Below are 15,514 nucleotides of genomic sequence, written 5' to 3'. Positions count from 1 at the left end.
AGCCATTTCTTTCAGGATGCAGAGCTGATGGAGAGAGCAAATGTCCTCATCCTCTTGGTTACCACCCTCAGCTGCTTTACTTTGTCCCTGTCTTTCCTCAATACCCTTCAGAAGAGAGAGACAAAAGATCAAATAGCAAATAAGAGCAAGTGGGGAGCACTTGTCTTTAGATTCTAGTGGTTACAATACTTTGCTTGCTCTTCTTGGCAACAGAGCTGGGAGCTGAGTGTCATATCTCCTGTCCTCCATGACCTTGGCTGGTCACAGGTAGAATAGACTGGACTATTAACCATGACCTAATGCCTTTCTGAGCCATCTTCTCTAGCCTCTGTGGCTTCTAACTTCACTGTCATCACTTGCAAAGCCGACTTACTTTTATCATTTTTCAAAGCCATCTCTTGTTCCCATGGCAACTTACTGGGGGTCTTCTGTCACCATGGGAACATGGCTGCTGGGTTTAAATACACCTTATCACCACAGCATTAAAAATATGAGGAGAGAGGGAGACTGGTTGTCAAGGAAACAGAATTCAGGTCTTCTCTAGAAGAGATAGTCCGGGGAAAGGAAAGGAAGTGCTGTTGGGAGTTGAGAATTAGTGCCACACCCAAACATGGCCCTGCTTGGACTACTGTACACTCACTGTGCAGGTAGATTTTGTAAGTCTGGCTCGCTCTGCTCTCTCTCTCTCTCTCTCTCTCTCTCTCTCTCTCTGAGTGTGTGTGTGTGTGTGTGTGTGTGTGTGTGTGTGTGTGTACATTTGTAATGGCCTTTTCATCTTGGCTGTCTTAAGAACCTCATAAGAAAGCACCTTGGGGATTTTAGGGTGTCAGAGGAATGCTTCCATATTGTAATCTGGTAGACAGAACTAGCATGCTCACTGTTTCCCTTTCATAAGGCCACTGTAAACTTCTTACTTGTAATCATGGAGAGGACAACAATCCATGACAAGTGGCCTGGAAAAACCAAACCAGAAGAGAGCTAGGTAGCTTGGGTCAAAAAGCCATACAAGAGGTTTCAACAATGTGAAATATGAATTCTGTGCATGATATAAAAAAGCAGTATGTCTTAAAATGGCCAGAACTACTTCTAGGCCATCTGCTTTTCATGAGGCAAATGGGACAGTCAGTCAGATACCCTGTCAGAGGCAGAGTTAGTAATTTTTTTTCGGGGAGGGGGAGATTACTCTTGCTAAGAGTAGGGGAGAGCTGAAGAGACAAGGAGAGTCATTTGACCTTTACCTATTGTACAAAGAATAAACACATGGAAAGTAGGTGATGGGCACCTAGACCATAGGCTTCCCAGGCTACCCAGGGCTGGGCACCTGAGGCCTAGTCCATACCACTGCACAGGTAGATTCAAACAAACAAACAAACAAAACAAATTCCATCTAGTTAAAATATGTCATTTCCATCCAAGTGCCTAGGCCATCATCATGCACTCCTGGAAATTTTAAGGCTTAGAAGACTCCATCTCAGGAAAAATCTGAACAAACTTGTCCCAGGTCCAGCAGACAGCTCTCCTTCCTTCTCAGTGGCTCCCAGGATCTGGATTCACACACTTTTGTCCTGTTGCTCCAGTCTGTCTGTGGTGTCATCCTGTTTAGCTGTGTCTGGCCTGAGGACCATTCCCAGAGCCCCTTCCCTCCTACTGTGTCAAACTTTACCTCTTTACCCTATCCTCCAGAAGGAAGAGGAAAGACAAAAGAAGGAAATGTTCTTAGAAAATGCTGGTTGACTAGCAGCCTTATGACTTACTTTTAACTCTGTGGCCTTGGAGAAATCTCTTAAGTTTCTAATTTGAAAACAAATTTCACAAGATGATTCCAGAATTAAATAAGGTAATGAATGTCAAAGGGCTGTGCAAACTCTGTGTGCTGTGCTTCTGGTGTGGTACATTCCCCTTCCCCTGGGGACGCTGAGAGGACAGGAGTGACTTTGGGGGAGGCCAGTCTCACCTAGAGTCAGAGATGTGTCTGCTTCTGTGATCAAGTGACAGTGATGGTAGAAGCCACATCCTCCTTCCCTGGTTGCCCTGTGAACCCAGACCAGTTTCATTATCAGTTCAACAATGGTTGTCGATCAGCAGGTTTAACTCTGTTGATAGAAGCTTTCATGTCCACCAAACCACCTGGGGTAGGCAAGGCATCGACAGAGTAAGACCCTAGGAGCCCAGGTCCAGGCTTAATTGAGGCAGCCGTTTGGAGCAGCTGCGGAGGATACACACAAGGGCTATGAATTGCTATTCTCTTCTTCCTGCCTTGATTCATGGTCTGGCTGCCAGGAGAGGACCTCTCTGATGCTCTCAACTCCATTATCATGAGCTCTCCCTACCCTGGCCACTGCCCCATTTTCTCCTCTTAACACTTGTCCATTTGGCAGGGCAGCTTGGTAATAGCTTCAGGAAAGACAGATTATCAATCCTTCTCCAGAAAGGACCAATTACTCACGGCCTCACCCAGTGTTTTATGAAAGGGGGGCGGTGAGATAGCAAGAGGAGAGTTAACCTCTTGCTGCCACCTGGGGGCTTTGCCTGGGAGCAGAAAGGTGTGGGTGGACTAGAGCAAGGCAGACAGCCGGGTGCTGATGGAAAGGGATTTGGGTAAAAGGATGCAAGGGGGGAGATTGTTTAGCTGGAGGCTCCCATGCCAGGCTGTGTGCATTGCCAGGGCTACTTGGCAGTGTGCCTGGGGCAAAACCACAAGGTATACATAAACTCTACTCTGCTAAGTAATTCAAAGCATCATTTTTGTCATAAAATAGAGAAAGATATATTTTGATGCAAAGCCCATGAATTTTGCATGATTTTTTTTTAAAGAAAATCAAGACTTCTAGTGTTTTTCTTGTCTACTCTTTTGTTTATTTCTCCTGAGACTTAGAAGTATAAATTTCTTCTCTTTTGTCATTAGGGTATTTCATTCAATCATCCACATAACTTCACTTACTCAACTATTTATTGAGTGTCAGCTATGTGCCAGAGAGCAAAATACTCAAGGCCCCTGATCTCCTGGTAGTCAGATCACAGGGGAAATCCTTGAAAGTCCACGAATCAAAATCCCTCATCTGTGTTTGAAGGCCTAGTTTGGGGAAACAATGAACTTTTCTGTGAACAGTGAGAATGGAGATAGCTGCAGGTGCTTGTTGCAGGAGTGAACAAACAACATAGGCTTTCTTTTAAAATTTATTTTATCTTTAGGTATGTGTATATGTACATGCCTCTCTCTCACACACACACAGAGAGATAGAAAGAGAGAGAGAGAGAGAGAGAGAGAGAGAGAGAGAGAGAGAGAGAGCAGATAGCCACAGTGGATTCCCCTGGAGTTACAGTTAGAGATGTTTGTGAGCCATCTGATAGAGGTTCTGGGAGCTGAACCGAGGTCCCCTGAAAGGGCTTAGACACTAAGCCCTCTTTTTGGATTCTGTACAAAGCACTTTTAACCCTTAGAACAATGTATTAAAAGCAGGTAACATTTATCATATCAGAAACAATGCTAACCGACTTTCAGAGGAAAAGCCAAGTTCTCCTGCTCTAGGTATAGGGCTCTATAAAGTCCTTTGGTTCCCACACAGCATGAGCTCTAGCCCTCTGGGTAGAAGAGGACCTTGGGAGAAGGCTTACTGCTAACGTAGCTCAGGATACAACATCACAGGGGGTGTTGGAGTGCTGATGGCACTGGTGGCTTTGGGACTTACATAGATAAAACCGGTACTATGAAGACAAATGGACTTGTCTCTAAGCTAAAAGGGCAGAGAGGTGCCAATAGTCTCAGTAATGGAGGAAAATGGTATTTTAATATTGTGTTTGGAAAAGCAAATTGATGCCAAAGCTATTAAAAAAACAAAATATCTGCCAGATCTGACATGATGACTATAATGTCCACACTCAGGCAGCTGAGGCAGGAGGATCATGAGTTTCAGGCAATCCTGGTGTACAAAGACTGTCTCAAAAAACTTACAAAATATCAATCAAGGCAGAACTGATGCTGGTTTCTCCTTTACCCCAGGCTCTGACACTGCATAGCATGGCACTGTAGGCTGTCCTTGACCCTGGCAGGCTCAGTGGAATCATAGTAAACATGTCCCCCTTAAGGAACTTTCAATTGGGTAGATAGTGAAACAAGTGAATGGCCACCCCAAAACGACCCATGTGATTGGTGAGACAAACTAAGCTGTTGGTGGAGAAGGCTTGTGTGGCATAGAGTGACTTCTCTTGACATGCAATGCTTCTGCCACGATTCAAGGATAGGCATTTGAGTACATCTTTCCACAAAATTCATATCTTGAAGCCCTAAATTCTGTTACCCAGAATATGCCCTTATTTGGAAATAAGATTGTTGCTGATGTAATTAGGGTGTGATCATACTGGTGTAGAGTGAGTTCCCTACCCAACACGACTGATGATTTTACAAATCACAATTAAGTAGTGCCTGGCATCTACATGCACACGGAGGGGATATGTGTGAGGAAGAAGACAAAGATACTCTGTAAGTCAAGGGGCATTAAAAAATTGTCAACAAAATACCAGAAGCTAAAGGAAATACACTAAACTGTTTCTGGTTCAAGACTTCAGAAGGAACCAACCCTAATGACAACCTTTATCCTTTGTTTTAGCTTTTTGAGACAACGTCTCAGTATATAGCCCATATTGCCTTGGAACTCACTTTGTAGGCTAGGGTGGCTTTGAACCTGCAATTCTCCTTCCTCAGACTTAGTCTCAAGTGCTGGGATTAGAGGTATGTACCACTAGGCAAGAATGGGCCTTGTTAATATCTTGATGTTAGACTCTTCTTGGCCTTCATAATTAAGATAATATTTTTTTCTTATTTAAGCTACTCCTCTTGTGGTTCTTTGCTTGCCAGCTCTAATCTTGCAAGACCAGCCAGAAGATATAAATAATATAAACACTGTAAAAGTTCATCATATATCTATATCTTTATATGTGTTTACATATGTGAACAATATACAATATACATGTGTGAACTATATATATATATAGTTCTATAATATATATAATACTATTAAAACATTCCTATATATGAATGAAGTCACAAAATGACATGAGCAGGAACAAGTCAATCCCAAAAAATATTCTAAAAGAATTATGAATTCCAAAGACAAGGAGAGCTTTCAGCTTTCCTATGCCCATTGACCTCACAGCACCACACCCAATCTAAGCCATTTCTAATACCACTGAGGTAAAACCTACTGTGTTGATGAAGCAAAGGGTTGAAATGAGGCACAAAATCATTGAAAAATATGTCAAGATTTTATAAACTCTACCTAAGTTCCTAGTGGACAATTCTGGATGTCCCAGACTTATGTTTTATAAGATCAACTTCTGTCAATTTAATAACTTATTAATCATGATGAATGATAAGAATATTCAGCCAAGCAAAGTATGTACTATTGTATCAGTTAGGGTTCTCTAGAGGAACTGAAAGTATAGAATGAATCTATCTATCTATCTATCTATCTATCTATCTATCTATCTATCTATTATCTACCTACCTACCTACCTACCTACCTACTACCTACACACATTTATTTAGATTTATTAGAATGGCTTATAGGCTGAGCTCCAGCTAGTCCAACAATGGCTGCCTGCCAAAAGAAAGTCTAAGAATCTGGTAGTTGTTCAGTCCATGAAGCTGGATGTTTCAACTGTTTTTAGTATATACCAGAATTCTCAAGAATCAAACTCTAATGCTAGTGAAGGAATTGATTTGCCAATGAGAGTGAGGGCAAGCAGGCAGGCAAAAAGCAAATGCTTTCTTCTTCTATGTCCTTTATATCGGTTGCCACCACCAGGTATGGCTCAGATTAAAGGTGTGTCTTCCCACTTCAAAATACCCAGATTAAAAGTAGATCTTCCTACTTCAAATGTTTAATTAAGAAAAAATCCTTATGGTGTACCCAGTCCCTTATGTTTTAGTTAATTCCAGATGTAGTCAAGTTGACAACCAAAAATACCCATCACAACTGTATAATCTCTATATATGGCATATAATAATCACCACAATGAAGATTTCTCATGAGAATTTGGAATTAGGCATGGAGAACCCAGAATCAGACAAAAAGCTCATCATTACAGAAAATTCTTGTTGGAAAATTCACATATTAGTTACTTTTCTCAGAAGGAACCAAGGCCCATGATATCATTTTTTCAAATCAACAAACTTGCTTTTTTATTTTGAAACAAGGTCTTTGAAGATGTCCTGATGTGAGTGAGAGCTCAGACATTTGGGGAACCAGAAGGTATAATTACACCTGATATAAACAACATGAAGGGGAATTAAATATTTTGGCCCATGGTTTCAGAGGGCTCAGTCCATGATCGCTTGGCCTATGTGAAAAAACTGTGCCTCAAGGCAAAAGAGATCTACAGTGGAGGCAACTCAGCTCTCAGTTAATATGTGGGAGAAAGAGGGGAATACAGGTAGGGATCAGGGTAGATGTATCTTCTAGGACACAACCCCAGTGACTTTCTCCTACTAAATTCCACCTCCTAATAAATCCATCATATTATAGATCCATCAGGAGATTAATCCATCGGTTAGGTCAGAACCCTTATGATCTGTCTGTCTCTGGAAGCACCATCCCTGGCACTTGCAGAGGTATGCTTCACAGAGCATGTTCCTAGGCATCCTCAATCCAGGCAGGTTGACAATCAGAATGAGCTCTCACAACTCACCCCTTGTCAATGTAACACCCATACACACCACATTTTATTTCTGGCCCTCAAAGTCTCAGGTACATTTCAAAATGCAAAAAATGCATTTGGTCTGCCTCTAAGAGTTCCCAAACCTCAACAGTTCTATTATCCAAGAAGAATCTAAGTCCAAAGTGTCCTCTGAGATTCAAGGCAAACTCTTAGCTGTGAACTCTTACAAAATCAAAGAGAAAGCTACGTGCTTCTAAAGCTCCGTGCCAAAAAGTACACAATCCCATTTCAAAAGAGAGGAATGAGGAAGCTGAAAGGAAGAATGAAACCAAAGCAACTTCAAAACCCAGAAGGGAAAATAATAAATCCTGTAACTCCACATCGAGCATATATATATTGTCTAAGGTGCTGGGGCAGTCCTGCCCCTACAGTATTAATGTCTGCAGTCAACATGGCTTCTGCCCTGGAGGAAATCTGTTCATTGCCTTTGGCTTTTCTCTTGGCATCTCAACACCCTGCTTACGCTTTACCCTTCACACATTACCAATCCAGGGTCACCTTGAAGCCACTACACATTGATTAGCCTTCCGGTTCTTCCTCTGAAATCTGGGCGAAAGCCTCCATGATCTTGCAACTCTTATACTTGTTCCACTTACAAAAATGACCACCATGTGGATGATACCAAGGTCTTCCACCTACTGGAGTATCTAGTAGCCTGGCATCTTTGGATAACAGTTGCACTGGCCTTCAACTACCCAGGAAGCTAAGAGCTGTAAAACAGATCTTGGGAATACAACTGTCTAGGCATCTCTGTTCAAGTAAGGTGTATGTGAATGGCTTTTTTAAAAAGAGACAGTTTTTCAAATGTTCTAACCCTTTTACAGCCCTTGAGGCTTCAGGTGTTGGCATTTGGCTGATTCATCTCTATATACTGAAGGTGTCTTTCTTATGTCCCAGTGAAAAATTCTTGACTCTTAACGGCACCAATTTCTCCAACCACTTTCTCCTTATCCAAGGGTGCCAATACTCCCCCTCCCTTGTCTGAACTGTATGTTTTTCTGTTCTTTCAAGTTTTGTGTTTTGTTCTTGATTCTCACTTTTGCAAACCTGACCAAACACAGTCAGAAATAACCAAGTCACAGCCTAAATGCTACAGTGTCTTGAAATTTCCTCTACCAAGTAAATTAAAAATTCTTTTGAATTTGCTTCATTTAAATCAGGACACAGATAGAAAATAGACACATTTGTTGCCAGAATATAACATGAATGGCCTCTAATCCACTTTCTAGTAGAGTCCTCACTTTCACCTGAAACTGTAAATTCTTGACCTTGATACCCACATTTCTCTGTGAATTCTTGTCTCTCAAACTCTTACTAGACTCACCCATTAACATTCACTTAGAACACACTTTCTCTAGTCCACATATGTAAACTTTGCCAGGTTCCTCTCAGAAACCATTGTCAAATATTTAAGAACCACATGTTTAGTCATGGCAATGATACTATTACTCTGGTACCAATTTTATGAATTACTTGCTTTTCTTGTTGTGGTAACTAGACACCTGGCATTGTTTTAGAGGGTCAAGTCCATAGCTGCTTGGTCCTTTGTGCTTGATGGAACACCATGGCAACAGCAGTATATAGTGGGGAAAGGTCTTCAAGTTTTGCTGCATAGGAAGCAGAGAGGGGAGTTACGGGAAGAAACCAAAACATAGCCCCAAGAACACACCCAGTGATTTACTTCCTCCATCCTTATATCCTTCCTTTCACAACCTCCTAATAATGTCCTCTGTAATCTAATTGCCTTTAGGAATACCATGCTAGACACAACCAGATTTACACTTTACTGATCTCTTAGCTATCTCTTAATCTAATTGAACTGGCAATCAAAATCAACAATCACAATGACTAAGTGGGTATGAGAAGCATTGAGGGTTTAATGAACTGCATCTTCTTTCTCTCTTTCTGAGTCAAGCTGAGTAAGAAAAGAATAATTGGTAGAAAGGAAAGTACCTAGCTTCCTGGATGCCCATACTCGAGCAGCCTGCTGGGATTCCATCCTCAGCATCAGCTCCTGGGCCTCAGTAGAAGGTATGTATCAGTTTGTAGGAGTGACATATGTGTTTTCAAAGTACAAAGTCAGCATAGCTTTCAAGCAAGGTAGTCAAATGTGTCTTCCTTGAGATACATAAATCCCGAAGACAGTATAACTGTGCAATATTCACAAGCATCAACTTTGTGTTTATTGTAAGTAAAGGACACTTTCTTAGCCATGATGGTCATGTCCACGTCAAGCTTATCTTGTCATATGTTCTCTTAGCTCTGCATAACCTCTCTTATCTAGCTTTGTTTTCATCATTTATATGATTATGGATCCTGGAACATTCAAGATATTTTTTCCGCCCCAGCCGATCTCTTTTATCACAGAGTTGACTACAGCAGTCCCTCTGGCTGATGGAACCACGAGAAGAACCTGCTTCTCCAGTCTCTGTGAGCCATATGGGGCAACAACAGAGCAGTAATCAGATCTGTAATTACTCCTAGAGCATCAGGGAAGAGCTCTGACAAAGCACAGGGGTTTACAACGGAGGTCTTTTCTGCCTATAATCAAATGCAGCTATTTATTTTCCCCAGCCCTTTTGTAGCTGTTTCCTGGGTTCACAGAGTCATTGCATTTTAAAAATTTCCCTCACTGTTACATGAACTACTGATGCTCCAGAAATCTCTGCCCCTCTGAGTACTGGATCTCCTAGGAGGCTGCACCCACAGGGGCCTTTTTTTTATTTAGAGAATACTTTATTAGTTTTTGTAATCAAACCCACGTAGATAAGACCTTACATATTTAATACAGTGCGTTACCCCTGTACAAATGGAAAAAAATTAAGTTCAACATTTCTAGACCAATATGGCTGTTAATTTCTGTACTATGCCAACTCAACACGGTAAACTGGGATACTTTTTTCCAAAGTTGACAACATAACTAAAGTTTCCAAAAATTCAAATTTTATATATATATATGTATATATATATATATACATATAATAACAATATGTTATGCATCAATAGTAGGAATAGCTTTTCCAGGTTCTGCAGTCATTTGAACAAAATTGTAGAGACATCCAGCACTCTCCATTTAAAAACAACAACAACAACAACAACAACAAAAGTAAAAAATAAAATCCCTGAAAACAGCACAGTTCTGTTACTCTTGTGGTACTTGGCACCATTTCTTTTTAATTAGCTTCTCAATCATCATCTGGAAGGAAACCATTCTGAGCAACATCATTAAAAACATCTCTGATAAAGCACGGTCACTACTATGTTTCATAAAGCAGTTCCACATGTGAGTACATATCATGTTTGTCTTTTTGTCACAGGGGCATTTTTGAGCTATAGTTGTGCACAACTGGGAGAGGAGAGCAGATGACTTCTACTCTCCATGCTGGACAGCATGATAGAAGTTTTTTTTATTTTTTTTTATCTCCCACGAAGTAACTTTAGTTATTGTTGTGTAAATAGAAACAGACGAGAACGCAAAGGTAGTATCACCTCTTTTCTCTTCTCTCCAGTAAGTAGTGCCCAAATTTGGAAATATCAAATGTAACTTATTCCACTTAACTGTTTATTGACGCTACTTGGATCAAATTCCATTACAATAAAGTCCATTTGTTTTCCAGATTCTTCTACATCAGTGGGATCTTACTAGGACAAATATGATATCATTAATCACATTTGTGACCCTGGCCTGAGGTTAATTTTCATTTGTTTTTAAGTTCTACAATTCAATGACAATGGGATTTAAGGCAAGTCATTCAAACTCTCTGACCCTTTGATGTACCATAAATTGGGGGTGTTAACTATAGCTGTCCTAACTCCTCATCAGTTTGTTGAACTAATGACACATTACTTTGTGTCTCTCCTGGCTCCACCTCTTTAGTGTATCCTGCTGGCATGTGCCACCACAACCAGCAAGATTATTTCCTGCAAGTATACTATAAAATGACCAAACTCATCTAAATGGGGGTTTATTGTTTGTTGAAGGGGAATCAATCACAGTCAGAGAAGGTGTTTTGGGCTCCCTGCTTATGTGATGGTAGACATTTGAAATCCAATCTGCTAGGGACAATTCATCTTCCTCTTTGTTCTCCAATGTCAGGTATGCTACACTCCTGTAACCTTGCATTTCCTTCCTTATTGGGCCAGGAAACCAGATTATTGGGCAGAGAAACCAGAGCTGGCCCAGTCTTCCTCAACTCTTGAATCATTTTGCTTTTACATTTCCCCACTTGATGTGTACGGGTTATACAGTTTTGGTGGCCTTCTGATTTATTGGTGCCTGAGAGAGATCTGGGCTTGAGCAATATTCTCAGTGCCAAGTCAGAGGTTTGGAGAAGCTCAGCTCTATTAGAGAGTTTCCCATGGTGCCTATGTGGGTGGTCTAGGTGCATGAGGAGATGCTGAGGACTCACAGGGGAAGGCAATATAGGACTGCCAAGGCTGAATTAGAGACAAAGATTCCACCAATAGATTCCTTTAATAATGACATTCTGGTATGATTTAAATACATGTGTCCTAGGAAAATCACCAGCATGACAATATTAGGAGGGGATATCTCTGTGAGATGATCAGAGCATGACAAAAGTATGGAATAGAATGTGATCCATAGTGCAACAACCAACTTAAATTTATGTTCTCAGAACGTTGCCAGTACTATGGACCTTTAAGTTCAGTGTTGCATCTTCATGTATTTCTAGAGGAACACAGATTTTAGAGACATGATATAGAACAATCAGGCCCAACCTTGTTGAATTAAATTTACAAGTATGGATATATTACCAAGGGGCCTTATACAAATGTGATCCCCTAGAAGCTGAATGAAATCTGGCATGCATTCCTGGGAAAATTCAAAGACAAACTGTGGCAGGGGTGTTCTTGGAAAGCCCCCACATCAATTAGTAGTCACTGATCAAATGAAAACACAATGCCCTAAATAGATGGATCTTCAGAGTATAGCTAGGGGGACAAATAGAAGGAATAGAATGTGACCTATAATACAACAATTTAAACATTTAAAACTGCATTCAAGTACAATGTTCTGTCCTTGCAACAACATATGTAGTTGTGTTTTTCTTCGGACCACCAGCTCACAAATAATGATACAAAGACATTATTAATTATGAAAGCTTGGCCTTTGCTTAAACGTGTTCCTAGTTAATTCTTATAACTTAAATTAGCCCATTGTTTTTAATCAATGTTCTTCCACATGGCTTGCTACCTCATCTCTGTACTGCTCATCTTGCTTCCTCTGCATCCGGCTGGTGACCCTGCCTTTCTTCTTCCCTGAATCCTCTGTCTGTTACAAGTCCCATTTGTTTTCTCTTGCCTAGCTATTGGCCATTTAGCTTTTTATTGCACCAATCACAGCAGCACAAATATCACACAAGAAACATACATAAATAAGCAAATTTGCCTTGAACCTTCAGAACAATGGGGTGTGGTTGTGAGCCTGGGGACATGGATACATCAAAGAGAAAATGAATAAATTCATAAAACAAGAGATGTACTTCACATAGAAAAATATAGAAATAATATTTAAGATTCAAAAATGAATAAACTAAAAATATGCACCCTCCCAAGTTTCTGAGTTGGTCTGAATTCAATACTCTGTAACTCTTCAGCAAAAGGATCTCAAAACTCTACACTAAAAGGAGATGGATTTTGGTTGAATTAAAAGTTAGAAGGAAAAGCCATGAACAGCCTGTTAAGCATTGATCTCTCAACTGTGTCTTATATGATGCCCCATTGGTTCTCATAGCTGTTCATTGATTCTTAGATTTTTCTCTTAGAAACTTATAATAATGTCCATCATAGCATCCTTCCACAGACTTCACCCTCTAAGCCTCAGTTCCTCCTTCTCCCCAACTCTTATCACATAAATCCACCAACTGCCTGGAAACCAATATCATCTGCCTTATATAGGCTTCTTGATTTCAAGCAGTAGAAACTAATTTTGCTGTCTTCAGCAACTCAAAGCAATTTGTAAGGGTGAGGGAGCCAACAGGAGACTGGAGGAGCAAGCTTGGGAAATAATCAGAACCCAGTAAGTTACTAGAGACTGGCTTCAGAATGTATCCAGCTGGATGCTCCCATGGTTCCTGCCTCTGACTGCTGCAGGACATTGGTGTTGGAGAGCTGACTGTCCATGAATAAATGTGGTAGGTAGCAAGCTTCCAAAGTACTTCCTGGTGTTTGGCCCTGGTTCTCACACCCTTGGATGCCCCCTGCCTATTTGGATTTTCCTGTAACTAACAGCATATTGTGGATGTGTGACTTCCCAGGATAGGTTCTAAAAGACACCATGGTTTCTACATTTCTCTTTATTATGTCTTTGATTTGGGGAACACAAGCTATGAGGTCATATTGTCACTCAAAATGTATCCTATATAAAGTCCTTGTGTAGAGACACTGGGGGGCTCTACTAATAGTGATAAAATGCTGGCTTCAAATCATGTGAGTCTATCATGTGGGCAGTAGGTCCTCAGTTCCAGCAAAGCCTTCTGGTAACTGCAGGTCCATCTGATACCACGACTGAAACCTTGTGTGAGGTTCTGAGCCAGAACCACCCAGTTAAGGGGCTCCTAAATGCCAGACCAACACAAAACCCAGAACATAACTAGTTTTGTTGTTGTTGTTTTAAACCACACATTTTGGAATTATTTGTTTTCTAGCAACAGAGAGTCAACACACTTCTGCTTTACCTTTGAAGTACATTCACTGCAGCCAAAGACCTGGGAGGTTCTTCTGTCTGACTGGCTTGTCATAGGCTGTATGTTAACTTCTAGGGGACAAGCAGAACACAGTGAGGTGGAGCAAGGACATTTCTCTGATAACTATGTAGGTGATAGGGCAGAGAACCACACTAATAGCAAGATTCTCAGAATTTGGATAGTCAAAATGCAACATCATTAGTCCCCTGTATCTGGATTCTTCCATCTCTATCCTCCCATTAGACTGTCAGAATCATCACCTCCTCTTCTCTTTGAACCCCTGGTGAAGCTACATCCTTCCTTCCCTGAAAAGTTAACCTTGAGCTGTGCTTGGCCTCTTCGCATCTTCTCCACTAGGTTCATGTCTTCTTCTCAGTTCTCAGTAAACATTTCCACCAGCTTTATGTAGTGAACCACTAGGAGCACAGCCTACCTACTAGAAGGGTATGGAATGGAGAGTGAAGCAATGACTGAATGACCACAAAGCTAAGACAGATGCAGGTCTCCCTCATGCATGCCTTGCCCATCCCCATCATTCTAATGTTGGATGATCAGCTTTGTAGAAAAAGGCTTTGGGAGCATGGGTGGGGCTCAGAATATGCAGTTGGTGGCTGTCTTGTTTGTGTCTCTCCAAAAGCAGTAACAGCTTTTCTTTCCCTGCCCCCTTCTCCCTTTCTCCTTCCTCCCCAGACCCTTGTTCTTGAACTAGAGATTCAAGGGCAAGTCATTTATTTGAGAGGTACACAGGGGGAAAGGGAAAATAAAGACTGAGTCATTAAGCCTCTAGCACAGCAGTTGACCAGAGCTTTATCCCTGGAGGAAACACTTGGAAAAGGTACAAAGCCCATGGCTCAAAATTATCCCACTTATGGGGCAAAGGAATGGAATATTTCTGTAGCAACTCTGGAGAGTCCTTGGTGGAGAGCTGCTTTTGGTGGGTTATTTCTCAGCACTTTGAGTCCCCTGCACATGTGGGAATAAAGGCTTTTGGCCATCTGTGGTTCCTACCTGAACAGAAATTGTCCAGGTAACACAAGCAGAACCTACAGGGCTAATGAGTGTTGCTTCTCACCTTTTCCCTTTCTTCCCCTAACAATGGCTACAAATCCCTGAGAATAGAAGACATTTTCTATCCCTTTTCAAATCTTACACAATACTTACCAAAGTATTTTGCACATAGTAAGGATCAATAAATATTTATGCATTGCTTAATTAGTGACATACAAGACAGCTTTTTCCTGACAATCTATCAGTGTTGCTTCCATCTATCTTCAATTTCCTGGGGCAGAATGAATTTCACGTCATTATATTTTTATCCACTAAGTATGTAAGAGAAAATAATCTGATGTTTATGTTTTGCAATGCTTCTTATTCAATTGCATTCATAAATAAATAAAAAGTCTCCATTAAACTGCAGGGCCTGTATTTGTATCTCTATTTCAACTTTGTCTCTCTAAGAAGCTGGCTCCAAATTGAGGGAATTTGGAGGCTCCTGGTGTGTAGATTCTTATTAGCTTTCCTGCCTGACTCAGCATTTTCATGTGCCAGCAATAATAGCTTGTTCCCTGTGCACTCAGGCTTTTCCAGTCCATGAGCCAACGAGAATCAGACTTCATGTTTTATTAGAACTTCCCATCTCTGAGGGGAGCATGGAAGATCTGGAAGAAGTCTGTTGTCTTCATTCCACTCTGCAGGTCAGACCACCTAGGTTCAGAAAAAGACTATAGAGTTCCAGGGGCTAGAAAAGCAACCAGTCCTTGGATCTTTCTTTCCTGTCACTATCCATGGGGCCAATTTCCTCCCAGGACCTCCATCTTGGAGCCTGGCCCCAATCCTAGGTCAATAATTATAGGTACCTTGTTTTATGGGACCCCGTTCCTATTGGTTGATGAGTTCTACTTCATACCCCAACATCTGTCCTAACTCAAACAACTGACTTCCTGAAAACAATCTCTGCTTGGATACCAACAGCTCCATGTTTATCTGTTCCACCAGACTAAGTTCCTCAGACATGATGAGAGAAACTTTCTATCTCTAAGTAGGAACTAGGTAATTCTGGCCTGTCCACTTAGCCCTCAACTTTTGCCAAC

Source organism: Cricetulus griseus, chromosome 4 (genome assembly GCF_003668045.3).
Source record: "Cricetulus griseus strain 17A/GY chromosome 4, alternate assembly CriGri-PICRH-1.0, whole genome shotgun sequence".
In the NCBI taxonomy this organism is placed as follows: Eukaryota; Metazoa; Chordata; class Mammalia; order Rodentia; family Cricetidae; genus Cricetulus; species Cricetulus griseus.
The sequence above is the reverse complement of the archived record's forward strand: the minus strand, read 5'-3'. Positions refer to the sequence as shown.